Source organism: Bombina bombina, chromosome 6, assembly GCF_027579735.1.
Source record: "Bombina bombina isolate aBomBom1 chromosome 6, aBomBom1.pri, whole genome shotgun sequence".
Classification (NCBI taxonomy): Eukaryota; Metazoa; Chordata; class Amphibia; order Anura; family Bombinatoridae; genus Bombina; species Bombina bombina.
This window is the reverse complement of record NC_069504.1, coordinates 655,412,423-655,433,807: the sequence shown is the minus strand read 5'-3', so window position 1 is coordinate 655,433,807 and position 21,385 is coordinate 655,412,423. Positions and strand designations below refer to the sequence as shown.

Genomic DNA, 21,385 nt, shown 5'->3' with positions numbered 1-21,385 from the left:
CTGTCTGTAGTGGCTTAGAAACGGGCAGAAATTTAGAGATTTAAAGGTTATAAAGTATAATAATATAACAATGTTGGTTGTACAAAGCTGGGGAATAGGTAGAAAAGGCATTATCTATCTTTTTAAACAATAACAATTTTAGTGTAGACTGTCCCTTTTTTCCCCTCAATACAAGGTGGTGCTTCAGATTTTGCTCCAGGATTTAAAGGGACAGTCAAGTCCAAAAAAAAACTTTCATGATTCAAATAGGGCATGTAATTTTAAACAACTTTCCAAGTTACTTTTATCTCCAATTTTGATTCGTTCTCTTGGTATTCATAGTTGAAAGCTAAACCTAGGAGGCTCATATGGAAATTTCTTAGACCTTGAAGACCGCCTCTAATCTAAATGTATTTTGACAGTTTTTCACCACTAGAGGGCATTAGTTCACGTGTTTCATAAAGAAAACATTGAGCTCATGCACATGAATTTACCATGGAGTGAGCACTGATTGGCTAAAATGCAAGTCTGTCAAAATAACTGAAATAAGGGGGCAGTCTGCAGAGTCTTAGATACAAGGTAATTACAGAGGTAAAACGTGTATTATAACTGTGTTGGTTATGCAAAACTGGGGAATGGGTAATAAAGGGATTATCTATCTTTTAAAACAACAAAAATTCTGGTGTTGACTGTCCCTTTTAAAGGTTTGAGCACTCTGTAGTTATGACAGCTATGCATCCTCCAAGTAAGCATAATCTTATCTATTTTGCAGGATTTAAAGGGACAGTCTACAATAATTTTTTTGTATTGTTTTAAAAGATAGATAATCCCTTTGTTACCCATTTCTGTTTTGCACAGCCAACATGGTTATATTAATACACTTTTTACCTCTGTGATTATCTTGTATCTAAACCTCTGCAGACAGCCCCTTTATCTCAGGGCTATTTATTATCTATTGACTTGTAATTTAGCTAATCAGGGCTGTTTCCTGCACAACTCCACCTGAGTGAGCACAATGTTATCTATATGGCACACATGATTTAACAGTGTCTTGTTGTGAAAAGCTACTAAAAAACGCATGTGATAAGAGGCTGTCTGTAGTGGCTTAGAAACAGGCAGACATTTAAAGGTTTGAATGCTATAAAGTATATTAATATAACAATGTTGGTTGTACAAAGCTGGGGAATGGGTAGTAAAGGCGTTATCTATCTTTTAAACAATAACAATTTTGGTGTGGACTGTCCCTTTAAAGGTGTTTGCGCTATGTTTTAGTTGCTGGCACGCCTCAACCAAGTATGCACAAAAGTTTTATGTCTCAAGGGCATCGTGAAGTTACAATATCCGGTTCTTCTGCATAATCCGATATCAGAACACCCTAGGATGTCCTTATATTTTTCAGACTCAGACACCACAGGTTGTTTTTCTGATCAAAAATGAGAGGTAGACTTTGCCCTGATCTTAAACATCTTAGTTTGTTAACCCTTTGAGTGCTAAGCACTTTTCCACCTGGGTGCTAAGCTGATCTAAGTTTTTTTTTTTTTTTTAAATGTATTTATTTTTTTAAATATTTTTATTTTGTTTTACAGATCCCCAAGACGTACACCATTGGAAAGGTTAGGCGATTATCTTTCCAACTGTGGGTCTTGGGGGTCTGTAGCTGCTTAGATGCCTGAATTACAGGCTTCTAAGCATCATGTCCCCTTTTCCTATTCTTGTCATTGTCTATTTTAAATAAAGTTGCACAGTGACGTCATTGCTCGTGTCGTCACCACGCAAAACGTGAAGCCCCGGCGATGCCTGTCAGTGTACAGGCCCGATCGCCGGGGTAGGAGCGGGTGGGAGCCCCCAGATCTCTCTCAAGGTGGGATAGTACTAGCGACGGCTCAGAGCCGTCGTTGGCACCTGAGTGAGAAACTCTGCGACGGCTCAGAGCTGTCTTTGGCACTGAAAGGGTTAAATAGGTTTTATGTACTTTAGGCATCCAAGACCCTAAATCATCTGTGGAAAAACCTTCCAAACTGGATTTTATTTTTGAACCTTCTGACAAGTTATATATTTTTTTTTATCCTGTTCCTGAGGCGCTTATAAAAAAATTAACAAAAATAAAACTGGTCTTTAAATGTAATGTTTCCTTTTCTGGCTACTAATGTAGATGTTTTGGGGAACTTTTCTAGTGGTGGATTATGCTATTCCCTTTAGGCAGGAACCATAAAAAGATGGAAATAACCTCTCATCAAAAGACATTTTTTCAGGAAGCATTGCTTCTGTAGCAATTGTGTCTTCTCTTTTGATGTTACAATGTGTCTGAGGAGTTTTTAGCAGACTCGGTTGACTTCAAAAGTTTCAAACAATTTTGAAAATCTTCATCCACAAATGCACTTATTTGTGGTTTCATTGTTGACATAATTCAATTATTTTATAAGTATATGACTTTAGTAATGCTGACCGGAAGGGCTTTATGATTTTAAGTTATTGTCAGCAAACAGATATATAATTTTATCTCTACTTTTTGAAGGAAGAATTTATTTGGACATTCTTATTTTCACTCTGTATGGAGAAAAATAAACTTCTCTCTCAGTACAAGAAGTATAAGGGAAAAATAGTCTTCTTTTTTTTTTTTTTTTTTTTTTTTTTTTTTATATTCCTTTTGTCAGCTTAGGAACCAAAAATCTTCCTCCTCCTTAATGACCGGATTCTTCCAGATGTTCCAACTGGATTGAACTTCCAGGAATAAGACTAGGCATTCAATTAGCCATCTTATTCTTTTTCCAAATCAGCATGAAGGTATACGCCCAATCCAGATCCTTTTCTGGTAGGGGACAGGTTACGCCTTTTTTTAAAAGGCCTATCGCGGTCTTTCAGTTTGTGGCTCTTACGTCTTGTCTATCTACAGCTCCTAGAATTTTTCAATGGTTCTCTAGAATTTTTATAATGGTTCTAGGAACTCTCTTGCCTGTAAGAAATACTTGTGTAGTTAAGTGGACAACTTATTGGTTCAAGCTGTATTTCATACCAACATTCTTTGCAGACATGGTTAGAGAATTCATTTTAAAAGTTTTTTTCCTCTCATTTATCAAGTCTCTCTTTTGTAGGAGTCTTTTTAGGCTCAGTGACTGCAGCCTTCTTGAACGGATAAGGGATCAAAGTTACTGTCAGTTTCCTCAGAACTAGACTAAATTTCCAACCCATTTGTAGCTCAATGTATGGAAGTGTTAGGGCTGATAATTGCAGCATTAGCTGTCCTTCCTCTTTTTTTTTTTTTTTTTTTTTTTTTTAAATATTTTTATTTTTGTTTGTCTCCACAGGATTACAAATATGTAAACAAACACATCAAATAAAAAGCTGTCCTTCCTTTTGTTCGGTTTCATATGAGACCTTTTTCAACTTTGAAAATGTTTGCACAATTGTTGAAGCATGCACTCAACTATTTTGTAGAATCCTATAAGATTCTTTAGAGAAGTATTCTCCATCAGGTTTTCTAAACCTACTTTTTTTTTTTTTTAATGGGGGCGGCCTTTATTCCACAAACTTTTGAAAATAATGTCTGCAGATGCTATTCTCTTGGATTTGAGTTCAGTCTGTGAGTTTGGTTTCCTCAGGAGGTGGGTTACCAATCATTAAAGCTGATGAGCCGTCAGCAAAAAATTACACTAAACTCAAGCAAAAATTACTTTTTTTTTTTTTTTTTTTTTTTTAATTTCATACTACAGGAAGTTTGCTAAATAGTGCTGATACAATAATGAATAGAAGATAAGAATGCGAGTGTCAGGCAAAAAGATAGGGAGTAGCTCTCTTCTTGCGCTAAAAAAGCTAGACACCCTCACACTGAGAATAACTCTCTCATACACAGTGCTGGTTAGTAAAAAAAGGTTTACTTTGTACAAAAAAATCAATCTTATGAATTACACATTAAATACCACTGGTGGTAGAGAATCTTAAACAAATTCTAAAACATGTTCTCCTGGAGCATATTACATAGATTCCTAAATCATAATGAAGGTCGCAGTCCCTAAATTAAAGAGACACTGAACCCAATTTTTTTCTTTTGTGATTTAGATAGAGCATGCAATTTTAAGCAACTTTCTAATTTACTCCTATCAATTTTTCTTCATTCTCTTGCTATCTTTATTTGAAAAAGAAGGCATCTGAGCTATCTTTGGGTTCAGACCTCTGGACAGCACTTTTTTATTGGTGGATGAATTTATCCACCAATCAGCAAGGACAACCTAGGTTGTTTACCAAACATGGGCCGGCATCGAAACTTACATTCTTGCATTTCAAATAAAGAAGCCAAGAGAATGAAGAAATTTGATAATAGGAGTAAATAAAGTTGCTTAAAATTTCATGCTCTATCTGAATTACGAAATAAAAAAAATTGGGTTCACTGTCCCTTTAAGGGATATATATCCTAAACGTTAAAACTAAACTTAAAAACTAAACATAGATCGTATAATCAGAAAACATCTCCACTGGTAAATACTTCAGAAATATCTAAAGATAAAGACTTTTTTGTTGGTAGTTAAAGACACTACCCCTTTGGGGTATATATTAGTCTTTTGAATGATTCTCATTATGTTTTTCTTTAAAATGTTTTGATAGTAGATGACCCTTAAAACCATTTTTTATATTGCAGATGTGTTCCCTAATGCGATCTTTGAGCATCCTTTGCGTTTGGCCAAAATATTGCTTCTGGCACGGACACTGTATCATATAAATTATTCCTTTATCTTTACATTTTATAGTCTCTCTTATAATCTCACTACCATTTACTGTTGATTTTATTTTTAAAATTTTAAAACTATACTTACAGGCTTTGTAACTGTAACAAGGAAAGAAACCATGTAGCTTATCTCCATACATGTTAACCTCATTCATCTTTTTTCTTTTTGAACTCGCTTGGGGCCTGGATGTTAGTTAAATTTTTCACTTTCTTAAAAACAATATCAGGATAGTTTTTAACTCTATCTCCCAAAATATTGTCTTTTCTAATTAAATTCCAGTGTCTATTAATGATTGATCTTATAAATCTGTTTTGTGAGCTATATTTGGTTTTATAAAAGGAATAAATCATTTCTCATCTGTTTTGTCATATACTATATTCCTTCTATCTTTTGTTGTTAATATACTCTACCTGTTGGTTTTTCTCCCAAATTCTATAGCTTTTTTTTTATATTTTCAGTTATATCCTTTTTCTTCAAATTTCATTTTTAGATGTTCTGCTTGTACCTCGTAATCACTTGGTTCAGAACAATATTTTCTAATCCTTAGGAACTGGCTTTTGGGGATGTTATTTATCCATCTATCTAGATGGTAGCTCTCCATGTGGATGAAATTGTTTGAATCTACTTTTTTTTAAAAATGTCTTTGTTTTAATTCTGGATTCTATGATATTAACTTCTATGTCCAAAAAGCTAATTGCTTTCATACTGATTTCATGTGTAAAGCTGAGACCTCTGTCATTGTTATTTATGTCCTCTAGGAATAGGAGGAGCAGTTCCAAGTCAGCCTCCCAAATGATGAAAATATCATCGATGAATCGCTGATAGAATAACAAGTTCGCACTCCAAGCTGAGCCATGAATAGATCTTTCCTCAAATCTTCCCATAAACAGGTTGGCATAGCTGGGTGCGAACTTGGTACCAATCGCTGTGCCCTTAACTTGCATGTAGTACTGTTGGTCAAAGTAGAAATAGAATTTCTAAGTGACTGCATTAAATTTATCCTAAAAAACAACTATTTGCGCAATATGAAGGTTGGGATCCTTCTCTAGGTACTGTTTCACTTCCTCTTTCCCTAGATTATGATCTATATTAGTGTAGAGTGAATTTACATCCATAGTCATTATATAATTATCTTTCCATTTTATTTCATTCAATTTTTTAAAAAAATGTGTTGTGTCTCTTAGATAGGAAGGGACATTGATCACATACTTTTGCAAAAAATTGTCTATGTATTTTGACTAGTTAGATTTAGGGAATTGATCTATGAAATAATAGGACACCCTGGGGGGTTAATTAGTGTTTTATGGATTTTTGGGAGGAAATAAAAAAAGGGTGTTCTTGGATACGTAGTTGTTAAAAATTCATACTCCTTCTCTGTTAATAAACCTTTCTCTTTTCCTTCATTTAGCATAGCATCTAATGTCAACGTCAACTTTTGGGATTTTAGGGAATCTGATTTAATCTTCTTATAGGTAGTAGTATCATCTAGTAATCTATGTGCCTCTTTGACATAATTGTCCGTGTCCATAATTACTACCCCTCCCCCCCCCTTGTCTAGCTGCTTTGTCATTATGTATTGTTTCTCAGGTCTTGGAAAAGTTGTTTAATGTCTTAAAGGGACACTGAACCCACTTTTTTTTCTTTGCATGCTCTATCTGAATCACGAATTTTAAGCAACTTTCTAATTTACTCCTATTATCAATTTTTCTTTGTTCTCTTGCCATAATTATTTGAACAAGGCATCTAAGCTTTTTTGGTTCAGAACTCTGGACAGCACGTTATTTTATTGGTGGATGAATTTATCCACCAATCAGCAAGAACATTCCAGGTTGTTCACCAAAAATTGGCCGGCATCTAAACTTACTTTCTTGCATTTAAAATAGATACCAAGAGAATGAAGAACATTTGATAATAGAAGTAAATTAGAAAGTTGCTTAAAATTGCATGCTCTATTTGAATCACAAAAGAAAAAAACTGGGTTCTGTGTCCCTTTTAACATCTAGGTTTTGTTAACTCTTAGTCAGCATATAGCCCAGGGGTCAAGTCGGACGGGACGCATGGGAACGGAGTTCCTGCACTATTTTTGTAGGAGGAACTCGGTTCCCTCTGGACAGAGAACAGAAATGCTTCAGTTAACACTACTGCTGCTGATGGGAGGAACTAGAGGAAGTCTGGTTAGAGGTATAGTGAGATCCTCTAGTAATGGGCAGTAACATTTCCTACAATACACTAAATGCAAGCCTGTTAGTTGTCCTGCTGTGTGATCCCCCTGCACTCAGGGCCGGATTTCCCATTAGGCACAGTAGGCATGTGCCTACAGGCGCCTTGCAGTGAGGGGCGCCTGCCTGTCAATAATAAAAAAAAAAAAAAAAAAAAAAAAAAAATTTTTTTTTTTTTTTTTTTTTTTTTATGAGGGCATTTATTTTAGTAAGAATTGTGCTGCCAGGTGCCTACAAAGTCGAGTGTTTCATTGGGAATATGTTACAGCAGTTGAGGGAGCCATGAAGGAGAGAGGGGCAAAGATTAAAACTAAACCCCTCCCATTGAATTTCTAAATTCTAATTTTAAACACATTTGTTGACCCCTGGATTACATATAATCTACAACATTCCATGTTTTCCTTTGAGAGCAACATCATATGATATTTATATTTCAGAACAAAATAAATGTAACATCTGTGTGTGTTTGTACCAAAAATATCAGAGTTTACAAGATTTTTTTCCCTACATTTTATATTTTCTTCCACTGGCTGCACAGGTTGTTGATGGTGATGAGCTTGCATGCTGCTAGTTTTAATATTGCTATTGTTTACACAAAACTGTGTTTGACTCCAACAAAATGTTAAGCACATAGTCAAAGTCATCTCCAGAAAAGCAATACACTAATGGCTTGTCAATAAACATGTCCTATGAGCCCATCTGGGTCTGCACAGATGTGTATTGCTGTCTCAGAACTGACATTGACTATGTGTTTAACTCTTTTGCAAGAGGCTAACACACTTCTCTGCAAGCACTAGTGCAATAATAAAATGCCCAGCAAACTGTCACATTTGATGTCCCTTTAAATAGGGTTTTCTTTAGAATATTTTGCATTAAAAGTTTAACATGATTTGTTTTTGTTATACATAATAGAAATTGTATGGCCATTTGAGTCAAGTGAATATTGATTTTTGGTGTAGCTTCCATTACAACAAATATTGCAATTGGTGTGTGTATTTGTGTATCTCCATAAAAGGGAAAATGTAATTTTACATCTAATATTTATTTTTAGTTGTCCTAAATAATAATAAAAAAAAGTCCTCATTTTTTCCACTTTTTTCTAGGGGGGGTGGGGGGGGTGGGGGGGGCGCTTCAGGTTTTTGTGCCTACAGGCACCTGAGATGTAAATCCGGCCCTGCCTGCACTGTGTGAAACACATTGTGATTACATTTCTGTGTGGCTTGCTTTGGGGTTATTTAGCTCCCCTCAGTAGAAATAGGACTATTGCACCTTAAGTGGTGAGACTCTGTGACATAACCCAAGTGTATAGACAGACCTAAAAATACAGTTTATGTATGTACAGTATATGTATGTGTGTGTGTATATATGTGTGTGTGTGTGTATATATGTATATGTATATATGTATATGTATATATATATATATATATATATATATATATATATATATATATATATATATATATATATAAAAAATAAATAAATATATATATATATATATATATATATATATATATATATATATATATATATATATATATATATATAATAATTTGAGGGTGGGTGGAATTCTTGGTGAGTTCCCACACTTTTTTTTGTAGGACTTGACCCCTGATCAAGCCAGCATCTAAACTAATGTCTCCTCTTTTAGAACATTTTGTTTTTGTTTCTTTTAGCAATATCTTCAAAGGTTCAGTTCTTTAAAAATAAAAGGGGGCATAAAATAAACACAATTCCATACACTTATTACCAACGTTTCAGTAGGTCTGTGTAGAACTCCTTTAGATGTTAACTGATTCTTGTCCCAGGTTAGTTCTGACTAAGTTTTCTGTTACATTCAATTAAATCTGTCTTCCCTTTGTCTTGTCAAGACAACTGCCCTTGGGATAATTTATGATGATCTAAACATTCCATGCAAGGCAAACCATGCTACAAGAGATATAGCAGGCACCAGGAGGAGGTCTTCCTTAAACACAGATTTTACACAAAGAAAGAGTAGTTCAGATTAACCTGGCAATGCTGAGACCAAAATACCACCTCTGCTGGGTAGCTAAGCTAACCCATGTATTAATTACTCCTTAGTTTAGATATTGTAAGAGCATTTTTAAATTACAAAGGCTTTAGACAATCCTTTAATTTTCCCTTGGTACATGTAAAGGTCAGATGGCTACATCAGTTTCTTTAGCTTTTTGGCTAATCTCATGATTACCAAGTTTTTTTTTTCCAAAACGCATTATTGCCCATTAGGATTTTCAAGAATGAGGCTTGTATTGAATACATTTTCAAGGCAGCTACATGCTTTCCCTAAATTCTACCACTTTAATGTGTTTGGTAGAAAAGTTCTTCAGGCAGCAGTGTCTGTAAATTAGTTGCCTGCCTTTTTAAAACCTTTTTGTCCTGCACAGTTACTCGTAGATTCCACATCTTAGGTATTAGTTCCCAGGAGTAAAGGGTTGTGGACTCTCACTACCTTATGAAAGAAAACAAAATTTATGCTTACCTTACCATTTCTTTCATGGTGGTCCATGAGACCCTCTCATTTATATTATTTTACATAATTATTTTTCTGGTGGCAGCATTTGTTTGCACCTCATCTCCTCTACTTTGTTCTTTCCTACCTATCATCTACTTATTCTTTATTGGCTATACGTCAGACTAGAATACCAGAGGGGTGGGAGGGATTAAGTGCTCTTAGAGCTTTGGGAATCTTTGCCTCCTCCTAGTGGCTAGGAGTTGAATCCCAGGAGTAATAGCTTGTGGACTCTCATCACCATGAAATAAATTAATCAGCCAAGCATAAATTTTGTTTTATCTGGGACCCTGTGTCTGCTGAGTTTAAATTATACAGACAAACTTTCCACTAATTCCATATTTGCCGATATTCTAGTAATCTTGGGATTAAATATAATTAACTCACATAAAAAAAATTAGATCCATTTTGATAAATTACAATCTACCTTTTTTGTGAGTCATACTTTACAGGCTTGAAGCTGTTTTTTTTTTTGGGAGGCCATTTATGGTAGCACATGTAGAACTAATCCTGTAAAACATAACCTTTCCTTTGTGAATGGACAGGTCGTTCTTGACTTAGGCTATTGTTTTAAATAACTTATTAACAGCTTTGGTACAGTAATATATTTGTGTAAATGTATGTTCCATTGTTCATTTAAAAAGCATTGTAGGTCTTGGACATAGTTCTTTCTTTTATGTAATTAGCAAGAGTCCATGAGCTAGTGACGTATGGGATATACATTCCTACCAGGAGGGGCAAAGTTTCCCAAACCTCAAAATGCCTATAAATACACCCCTCACCACACCCACAATTCAGTTTTACAAACTTTGCCTCCGATGGAGGTGGTGAAGTAAGTTTGTGCTAGATTCTACGTTGATATGCGCTCCGCAGCAAGTTGGAGCCCGGTTTTCCTCTCAGCGTGCAGTGAATGTCAGAGGGATGTGAGGAGAGTATTGCCTATTTGAATGCAGTGATCTCCTTCTACGGGGTCTATTTCATAGGTTCTCTGTTATCGGTCGTAGAGATTCATCTCTTACCTCCCTTTTCAGATCGACGATATACTCTTATATATACCATTACCTCTGCTGATTCTCGTTTCAGTACTGGTTTGGCTTTCTACAAACATGTAGATGAGTGTCCTGGGGTAAGTAAATCTTATTTTCTGTGACACTCTAAGCTATGGTTGGGCACTTTGTTTATAAAGTTCTAAATATATGTATTCAAACATTTATTTGCCTTGACTCAGAATGTTCAACTTTCCTTATTTTCAGACAGTCAGTTTCATATTTGGGATAATGCATTTGATTTAATCATTTTTTCTTACCTTCAAAAAATTTGACTCTTCCCTGTGGGCTGTTAGGCTCGCGGGGGCTGAAAATGCTTCATTTTATTGCGTCATTCTTGGCGCGGACCTTTTTGGCGCAAAAAATCTATTTCCGTTTCCGGCGTCATACGTGTCGCCGGAAGTTGCATCATTTTTTGACGTTATTTTGCGCCAAAAATGTCGGCGTTCCGGATGTGGCGTCATTTATGGCGCCAAAAGCATTTAGGCGCCAAATAATGTGGGCGTCTTATTTGGTGCGAAAAAATATGGGCGTCGCTTTTGTCTCCACATTATTTAAGTTTCATTTTTTATTGCTTCTGGTTGCTAGAAGCTTGTTCTTTGGCATTTTTTCCCATTCCTGAAACTGTCATTTAAGGAATTTGATAAATTTTGCTTTATATATATGTTGTTTTTTCTCTTACATATTGCAAGATGTCTCACATTGCATCTGAGTCAGAAGATACTACAGGAAAATCGCTGTCTAGTGCTGAATCTACCAAAGCTAAGTGTATCTGCTGTAAACTTTTGGTAGCTATTCCTCCAGCTGTTGTTGGTATTGATTGTCATGACAAACTTGTTAAAGCAGATAATATTTCCTTTAGTAAAGTACCATTGCCTGTTGCAGTTCCTTCAACATCTAAGGTGCAGAATGTTCCTGATAATATAAGAGATTTTGTTTCTGAATCCATAAAGAAGGCTATGTCTGTTATTTCTCCTTCTAGTAAACGTAAAAAATCTTTTAAAACTTCTCTCCCTACAGATGAATTTTTAAATGAACATCATCATTCTGATTCTGATGATTCCTCTGGTTCAGAGGATTCTGTCTCAGAGGTTGATGCTGATAAATCTTCATATTTATTTAAAATGGAATTTATTCGTTCTTTACTTAAAGAAGTACTAATTGCTTTAGAAATAGAGGATTCTGGTCCTCTTGATACTAATTCTAAACGTTTAGATAAGGTATTTAAAGCTCCTGTGGTTATTCCAGAAGTTTTTCCTGTTCCTAATGCTATTTCTGCAGTAATTTCCAAAGAATGGGATAATTTGGGTAATTCATTTACTCCTTCTAAACGTTTTAAGCAATTATATCCTGTGCCGTCTGACAGATTAGAATTTTGGGACAAGATCCCTAAAGTTGATGGGGCTATTTCTACCCTTGCTAAACGTACTACTATTCCTACGTCAGATGGTACTTCGTTTAAGGATCCTCTAGATAGGAAAATTGAATCCTTTCTAAGAAAAGCTTATCTGTGTTCAGGTAATCTTCTTAGACCTGCTATATCTTTGGCTGATGTTGCTGCAGCTTCAACTTTTTGGTTGGAAACTTTAGCGCAACAAGTAACACATCGTGATTCTCATGATATTATTATTCTTCTTCAGCATGCTAATAATTTTATCTGTGATGCCATTTTTGATATTATCAGAGTTGATGTCAGGTTTATGTCTCTAGCTATTTTAGCTAGAAGAGCTTTATGGCTTAAAACTTGGAATGCTGATATGGCTTCTAAATCAACTTTACTTTCCATTTCTTTCCAGGGTAACAAATTATTTGGTTCTCAGTTGGATTCCATTATTTCAACTGTTACTGGTGGGAAAGGAACTTTTTTACCACAGGATAAAAAATCTAAAGGTAAAAACAGGGCTAATAATCGTTTTCGTTCCTTTCGTTTCAACAAAGAACAAAAGCCTGATCCTTCATCCTCAGGAGCAGTTTCAGTTTGGAAACCATCTCCAGTCTGGAATAAATCCAAGCCAGCTAGAAAGGCAAAGCCTGCTTCTAAGTCCACATGAAGGTGCGGCCCTCATTCCAGCTCAGCTGGTAGGGGGCAGGTTACGTTTTTTCAAGGAAATTTGGATCAATTCTGTTCACAATCTTTGGATTCAGAGCATTGTTTCAGAAGGGTACAGAATTGGTTTCAAGATGAGACCTCCTGCAAAGAGATTTTTTTCTTTCCCGTGTCCCAGTAAATCCAGTAAAAGCTCAAGCATTTCTGAAATGTGTTTCAGATCTAGAGTTGACTGGAGTAATTATGCCAGTTCCAGTTCCGGAACAGGGGATGGGGTTTTATTCAAATCTCTTCATTGTACCAAAGAAGGAGAATTCTTTCAGACCAGTTCTGGATCTAAAAATATTGAATCGTTATGTAAGGATACCAACGTTCAAGATGGTAACTGTAAGGACTATCTTACCTTTTGTTCAGCAAGGGAATTATATGTCCACAATAGATTTACAGGATGCATATCTGCATATTCCGATTCATCCAGATCATTATCAGTTCCTGAGATTCTCGTTTCTGGACAAGCATTACCAGTTTGTGGCTCTGCCGTTTGGCCTAGCTACAGCTACAAGAATTTTTACAAAGGTTCTCGGTGCCCTTCTGTCTGTAATCAGAGAACAGGGTATTGTGGTATTTCCTTATTTGGACGATATCTTGGTACTTGCTCAGTCTTTACATTTAGCAGAATCTCATACGTATCGACTTGTGTTGTTTCTTCAAGATCATGGTTGGAGGATCAATTTACCAAAAAGTTCTTTGATTCCTCAGACAAGGGTAACCTTTCTGGGTTTCCAGATGGAGTCAGTGTCCATGACTCTGTCTTTAACAGACAAGAGACGTCTAAAATTGATTGCAGCTTGTCGAAACCTTCAGTCACAATCATTCCCTTCGGTAGCCTTATGCGTGGAAATTCTAGGTCTTATGACTGCTGCATCGGACGCGATCCCCTTTGCTCGTTTTCACATGCGACCTCTTCAGCTCTGTATGCTGAAGCAATGGTGCAAGGATTACACGAAGATATCTCAATTAATATCCTTAAAACCGATTGTTCGACACTCTCTAACATGGTGGACAGATCACCATCGTTTAATTCAGGGGGCTTCTTTTGTGCTTCCGACCTGGACTGTAATTTCAACAGATGCAAGTCTCACAGGTTGGGGAGCTGTGTGGGGATCTCTGACGGCACAAGGAGTTTGGGAATCTCAGGAGGTGAGATTACCGATCAATATTTTGGAACTCCGTGCAATTTTCAGAGCTCTTCAGTTTTGGCCTCTTCTGAAGAGAGAATCGTTCATTTGTTTTCAGACAGACAATGTCACAACTGTGGCATACATCAATCATCAAGGAGGGACTCACAGTCCTCTGGCTATGAAAGAAGTATCTCGAATTTTGGTTTGGGCGGAATCCAGCTCCTGTCTAATCTCTGCGGTTCATATCCCAGGTGTAGACAATTGAGAAGTGGATTATCTCAGTCGCCAAACGTTGCATCCGGGCGAATGGTCTCTTCACCCAGAGGTATTTCTTCAGATTGTTCAAATGTGGGAACTTCCAGAAATAGATCTGATGGCGTCCCATCTAAACAAGAAACTTCCCAGGTATCTGTCCAGATCCCGGGATCCTCAGGCAGAGGCAGTGGATGCATTATCACTTCCTTGGAAGTATCATCCTGCCTATATCTTTCCGCCTCTAGTTCTTCTTCCAAGAGTAATCTCCAAGATTCTGAAGGAATGCTCGTTTGTTCTGCTGGTAGCTCCGGCATGGCCTCACAGGTTTTGGTATGCGGATCTTGTCCGGATGGCCTCTTGCCAACCGTGGACTCTTCCGTTAAGACCAGACCTTCTGTCACAAGGTCCTTTTTTCCATCAGGATCTGAAATCCTTAAATTTAAAGGTATGGAGATTGAACGCTTGATTCTTAGTCAAAGAGGTTTCTCTGACTCTGTGATTAATACTATGTTACAGGCTCGTAAATCTGTATCTCGAGAGATATATTATAGAGTCTGGAAGACTTATATTTCTTGGTGTCTTTCTCATCATTTTTCCTGGCATTCTTTTAGAATACCGAGAATTTTACAGTTTCTTCAGGATGGTTTAGATAAGGGTTTCTCCGCAAGTTCTTTGAAAGGACAAATCTCTGCTCTTTCTGTTCTTTTTCACAGAAAGATTGCTATTCTTCCTGATATTCATTGTTTTGTACAAGCTTTGGTTCGTATAAAACCTGTCATTAAGTCAATTTCTCCTCCTTGGAGTTTGAATTTGGTTCTGGGAGCTCTTCAAGCTCCTCCGTTTGAACCTATGCATTCATTGGACATTAAATTACTTTCTTGGAAAGTTTTGTTCCTTTTGGCCATCTCTTCTGCCAGAAGAGTTTCTGAATTATCTGCTCTTTCTTGTGAGTCTCCTTTTCTGATTTTTCATCAGGATAAGGCGGTGTTGCGAACTTCTTTTCAATTTTTACCTAAAGTTGTGAATTCCAACAACATTAGTAGAGAAATTGTGGTTCCTTCATTATGTCCTAATCCTAAGAATTCTAAGGAGAAATCGTTGCATTCTTTGGATGTTGTTAGAGCTTTGAAATATTATGTTGAAGCTACGAAATCTTTCCGTAAGACTTCTAGTCTATTTGTTATCTTTTCCGGTTCTAGAAAAGGCCAGAAAGCTTCTGCCATTTCTTTGGCATCTTGGTTGAAATCTTTAATTCATCTTGCCTATGTTGAGTCGGGTAAAACTCCGCCTCAGAGAATTACAGCTCATTCTACTAGGTCAGTTTCTACTTCCTGGGCGTTTAGGAATGAAGCTTCGGTTGACCAGATCTGCAAAGCAGCAACTTGGTCCTCTTTGCATACTTTTACTAAATTCTACCATTTTGATGTATTTTCTTCTTCTGAAGCAGTTTTTGGTAGAAAAGTACTTCAGGCAGCGGTTTCAGTTTGAATCTTCTGCTTATGTTTTTCGTTAAACTTTATTTTGGGTGTGGATTATTTTCAGCAGGAATTGGCTGTCTTTATTTTATCCCTCCCTCTCTAGTGACTCTTGTGTGGAAAGATCCACATCTTGGGTAGTCATTATCCCATACGTCACTAGCTCATGGACTCTTGCTAATTACATGAAAGAAAACATAATTTATGTAAGAACTTACCTGATAAATTCATTTCTTTCATATTAGCAAGAGTCCATGAGGCCCGCCCTTTTTTTGTGGTGGTTTTTGATTTTGTATAAAGCACAATTATTCCAATTCCTTATTTTATATGCTTTCGCACTTTTTTATCACCCCACTTCTTGGCTATTCGTTAAACTGAATTGTGGGTGTGGTGAGGGGTGTATTTATAGGCATTTTGAGGTTTGGGAAACTTTGCCCCTCCTGGTAGGAATGTATATCCCATACGTCACTAGCTCATGGACTCTTGCTAATATGAAAGAAATGAATTTATCAGGTAAGTTCTTACATAAATTATGTTTTTTTGCAGTTTTTTTGTCATCCTTGTTCATGTCCTGTAACTATGCTGCACCTGCAGATTAAGCAGTTCAATGAGCCACTTCCCTTTGTCTCTGCAAAATCTAATTTAATATTTCACATTTATATTTATATTGCTCTTTTTAGTTAAAGGGACACTGAACCCAATTTTTTTCTTCTTTCATGATTCAGATAGAGCATGCAATTTTAAGCAACTTTCTAATTTACTCCTATTATCAATTTTTCTTCATTCTCTTGCTATCTTTATTTGAAAAAGAATGCATCTAACCTCTTTTTTATTGGTTCAGCACTCTGGACAGCACTTTTTATTATTGGTGGATGAAATTATCCACTAATCGGCAAGAACAACCCAGGTTGTTCACCAAAAATGGGCCGGCATCTAAACTTACATTCTTGCATTTCAAATAAAGAGAATGAAGAAAATTTGATAATAGGAGTAAATTAGAAAGTTGCTTACTTAAAATGTCATGCTCTATCTGAATTACAAAAGAAAAACATTGGGTTCAGTCTCCCTTTAACTTCCCATACAGTTTGATGTTTTTTGCTATTTTCTATGCTGCTGCTGATGAATAATGATAATCATAATGCTAGTCAATTGATCATTTATGATTAAGATTTTATAATGCAGCTACCAGACTCCTAAAGAAGTGGTACGAGTCCTGCTGCTATAAAATTACTAAACACACCCTTGTTGGCTACATAACAGTAGATGTCTTATTAGCACAAACCTGCAAGCTAAAAATGTGACAGCTTGGCATGAAAGAAGCAAATTCTACAATGAGAGATTGGACTCCTGAGGCAATTTGCAAATTGGCCCTGTGCTTAAAAAACCTTAATTCTGTTCAAATCCCTTCTCACCTAACATTTGCTGACAGCAGTGGCCTTCAGTGCTTTCTTTTTATGGTGTAGTAGGAATAGTTTTAATTGTGAAACCTATACAGGTACAAATAACTAAAATACAGAATTATTCCAAAAGCCAGAATCTTTCACAATTTTTTAATTTTTTTTTATTAAAAATCAGAATATTCCCCACCGGTAAGCCACACTCTTTTCTGCTTGTGTCTTTGGTTTAGTTTTTGGGATCTAAAATGCAAAAAATAATCTAGATTGATTTAAAACAATGAATATTAGCTTTCTGCTTATTCTAAAATCAAAACCTTTTCCAGTGCCAAGCAGTTTGGATGAAGGCTTTTCTACCTGTACTAGACGTCACTCTAAAGTTTAAATTAATGTTTATAGGATAAAAAAAAATCTTTTTTTTTCTCTCCATTTCTTTGCAACATGCCAGTAAAACTTACTGATGTTTTTCGTCGAAGCAGAACATGACATTGGTTCTTGATTGTAACAAGCTGGTTGCGATGATTCCGTCACAAGGACAAGTGTCTATACAGGGTGAGGGCTCCCAAAGGAAAACCTCAAACTGACAGATTTAGGTTCAGGAGTTGACAAATAACTGCAAAATGATATTTAGGAATTGATGAAGTGTAAGATTATTCATTTGTGATGAAATAGGCATGCTATATTGGCATGTTGATCTGTATTGTAGGAATTGGGCTAATGAACATAATGTAAGATAACAATTTTTTTTTGGAATATATATTTGTGAACTTCCAATGTTTACTCTATTTTGACACTCATTACATCAGATGAAAACCTATCTATGCTGATTAAGTATTTTATTCCCATGCAAGTAGCATGTTTTGGTTGTTCGCCTTCTGTATTGCCATTTACTTATGCTCCATGTATTATTGACACCTCAGCCATGTTTTCCTGGAAATTATGAGTTACACGTGCTGCAGGGGAGGAATATGTATTGCGTTTCTGGACAGCTCTATTCATATTCTTCCCTGCATGCCCTGCAGCATGTGTAACTTATAAGAATCCAGGAAACCATGGTTGAGGTGGCAAGCCCTAGCTCCTTGTGAAGTCCCCACCTCCCTTAGGCCAGGTGATATGTATTGCAGCTGTGAGTTATATTTGCCAGAACACCATGTAACCTCAGTCATTGCTTGTCCCAGACTTCATGGTTGAGTGATGGCTGGTTAGAGGAAATAGTCCAGCTACATGCTTCACCAGTCTTTTGAAAGCCATGACAGAAGTTTTAAAACAATTATACTGTTCAGAGCAGAATATTGCATCAGGGTGCCTAAGCTGCTGTGTGGAAGCATAGACTCAATTAAGATAATTTTTAAAGGAAAAATTACTTTCCCTGTGTGTCTCAGACTGGGTGAGTCAAGATATATCCAGCTTTTTAAAATGTGGAATTTTCGTCACTCCTTTCTTTACTTTTAATTTGACAAGTGCAAAATAAATATATAGAAATAAAAAAAAAAAAAATTATATATATATATATATATATATATATATATATATATATATATATATATATATATATATATATAATCTATATCTATAATCTATATCCTGGATCTCTTATGACAAGAAAATTCAGATGGAATCCTTGCAGTCCATCATAAAGGTGGTCTCTCCAAACGTGTGGATGACTTCAGTGGATCTAAAGGATGCCTATTTCCACATCCCCATGGCCATTTCCCATCAAAAATATCTGAGGTTTTGTCCGGGCAACAAGCATCTGCAGTTTCAAGCCCTCCCCTTCGGTCAAAGTTCTGCTCCACAAATATTCTCCAAGGTTCTGGTAGCATTAATTGCAGAGATATACGGAAGGGATTCATATCTACCACTACCTGGACAATATTCTTATCCTGGTGGAGGACGAGTTATCTTTGGAGGCCCATTGCTCACAAGCCATGATCATTCTACAAGATTACAGTTGGGTCTTGAACCTCCACAAGAGTCAGCTGGTTCCCTCTCAGCAGATGATTTTCCTGGGCGCCCTATTCAATACCCAATGGGGTCTAGTTCAGTTGTCAGATTACAGGGTCAGGCTGAGGGAGAAGATTCGACTGGTGCTCCGGCAATTCTCAGCAAAGGGTTTTAGGAGTCTGCTGGGGATGCTTTCCTCCACCATTGGTCTGACCAGGTGGGCTCAATGGCACCTCAGGGTTCCTCAGCAGTTTTTTCTTTTGCAGTTCAAGGGTAGGAGTCTGTATCAACCCATTCTAGTCTCTGGATTGGTCAAGAAAGAACTGACGATCTGGCTACAGGATCAACATCTTCTGCAGGGGTTTCTCCTGGGAGATATTGCCTAGAAAATAGTAATGACGGACGCAAGTCAGTCGGGATGGGGAGCTCATATGGGCAATTACCGTGTGCAGGGAACTTGGCCTATCACCATGAAGAAAATTCCATCAAACCTCTTAGGGTTGAGGGCAGTGTTAAAGGCTCTGATTCAGTTGAAATGTGTAATCTCTCATCATTGGCTCAAGATTCAGAGGGACAACAGGACTATGTTGGCATACTTGAATCATCAGAGAGGCACACGCAGTCAGGACATGAGGATTATGGTTCCTTTGATGCAATGGGCTAAATCCAGGTTCAGGAGTCTATCGGCTGTCTATCTTCTGGGTACAGAGAACATGGAAGTAGATTACCTCAGCAGAGATGTCATTCAACCGCGAGACTGGTGCTTGGCAGGCTGGGCATTTCAGATGATTGTGGATCGCTGTGGTCTTCCAGAGGGGGATGTCCTTTCAGAACCAGAAGATGAAGAAGTTCTTCTCAAGATCCTCTCACCCTCAAGCAGAAGGCTGGGATATCCTGTTCTGCTCATGGAAGTTCAAGAAGGGTTATGCATTTCCTCTGGGGCCTTTTTGATTCTCAGCCTTCTCAGGAGAATCTGCAGAGAGAAAGTAGAGGTGTTGGCAGTAATCCCTTATTGGTCCAGGAGACCTTGGTTTCCCATGTTTAGTCTGTCCATAGAGGCTCCTATGATTCTACCTGCAATGCCAGACCTGCTGCACCAGGGTCCTCTTCTACATCCAGATCCACATTCTCTCAAGCTGAGGGTCTGGAGATTGAGAAACCGCAGCTGAGAGAAAAGGGATTTTCAGAGTTTTGTAGTATCTTCTGTTGTTGTGTTTTCTTTTCCCTCCCAGAGTTCTTGTGCTAGGGTTTTACCCTGGCGTATTGCTGTCATGGCTATGGGCAGGAATAGGGAACATTTACCGCATACTTACCGTTATTTTCCTTTCCCAGTTATGGGCCATGACAGCAATACAGTCCCGCCCTTTGGTGTGGCTGGTTACGAACTGAGGAGTACAGGGGCTATAGGGTGCTCATGGTATCTTTTGATTCCATTTTCTGTCCTGAGGGGGTAAGGGGAGGAGCTAACCCTGGCGTATTGCTGTCATGGCCCATAACTGGGAAAGGAAAATAACGGTAAGTATGAAGTAAATTTTCCCAAATATATAAATCTTTTTATATATATATATATATATATATATATATATATATATATATATATATATATATATATATATATATATACACACAAAGTTTAGGCACCTCTGATTTCCATGATTAACCTTTTATAAATAATTGGGTGTTTTGATCAGCAATTTCATTTTGATCTATCAAATAACTGAAGGACACATTAATATTTCAGAAGTGAAATGAGGTTTATTGGATTAACAGAAAATGTACAATATGCATCAAATTGAAATTAGATAGGTGCATACATTTGGGCACCCATGTCATTTTGTTGATTTGAATACCTGTAACTACCTAGCACTGATTAATTGGAACACACAATTGATTTGGTGAGCCCGTTAAGCCTTGAACTTCATAGACAGGTTCCTCCAATCATGAAAAAAGGTCTTTAAGGTGGCCAATTGCAAATTGTTGTTCTCTTTGACTCTCCTCTGAAGAGTGGCAACATGGGGGCCTCAAAACAACTCTCAAATTACCTGAAAACAAAGATTGTTCAACATTATTGTTTAGGGGAAGGCTTCAAAAAGCTATTGCAGAGATTTAAGCTGTCAGTGTCCACTGTGAGGAACATATTGAGGAAATGGAAGACCACAGGCACAGTTCTTAAGGCCAGAAGTAAAATATCGGAAAGGCAACGGATGGTGAACGGTCAAAAACAGCCCACCTCCAAAGACCTACAACATCATCTTGTTGCAGATGTCACTGTGCATCGTTCAACAATTCAGCTTATGGGAGAGTGATGTGGAAGAAGCCTTTTCTGCACACACGTCACATACAGAGTTGCTTGAGGTATGCAAATGCACATTTGGACAAGCCAGCTTCATTTTTGAAGAAGGTGCTGTGGACTGATGAAACAAACATTGCGTTATTTGGTCATAACAAGGGGCGTTATGCATGGCGTCAAAAGAACACAGCGTTCCAAGACAAACACTTGCTAGCCACAGTAAAATTTGGCGGATGTTCCATCATGCTGTGGGGGGGTGTTGCCAGTGCCGGTATTGGGAATCTTGTTAAAGTTGAGGGTCGCATGG

The 21,385-nt window shown here is 37.1% G+C and overlaps 1 protein-coding gene across 1 annotated transcript in view; it reads left to right on the top strand.

Annotated features, from left to right (window-relative positions):
• Positions 1-21,385, top strand: part of FURIN (furin, paired basic amino acid cleaving enzyme) — a 494,229-nt gene that overhangs the window by 201,059 nt on the left and 271,785 nt on the right. The gene's annotated exons all lie outside the window — the stretch shown is intronic.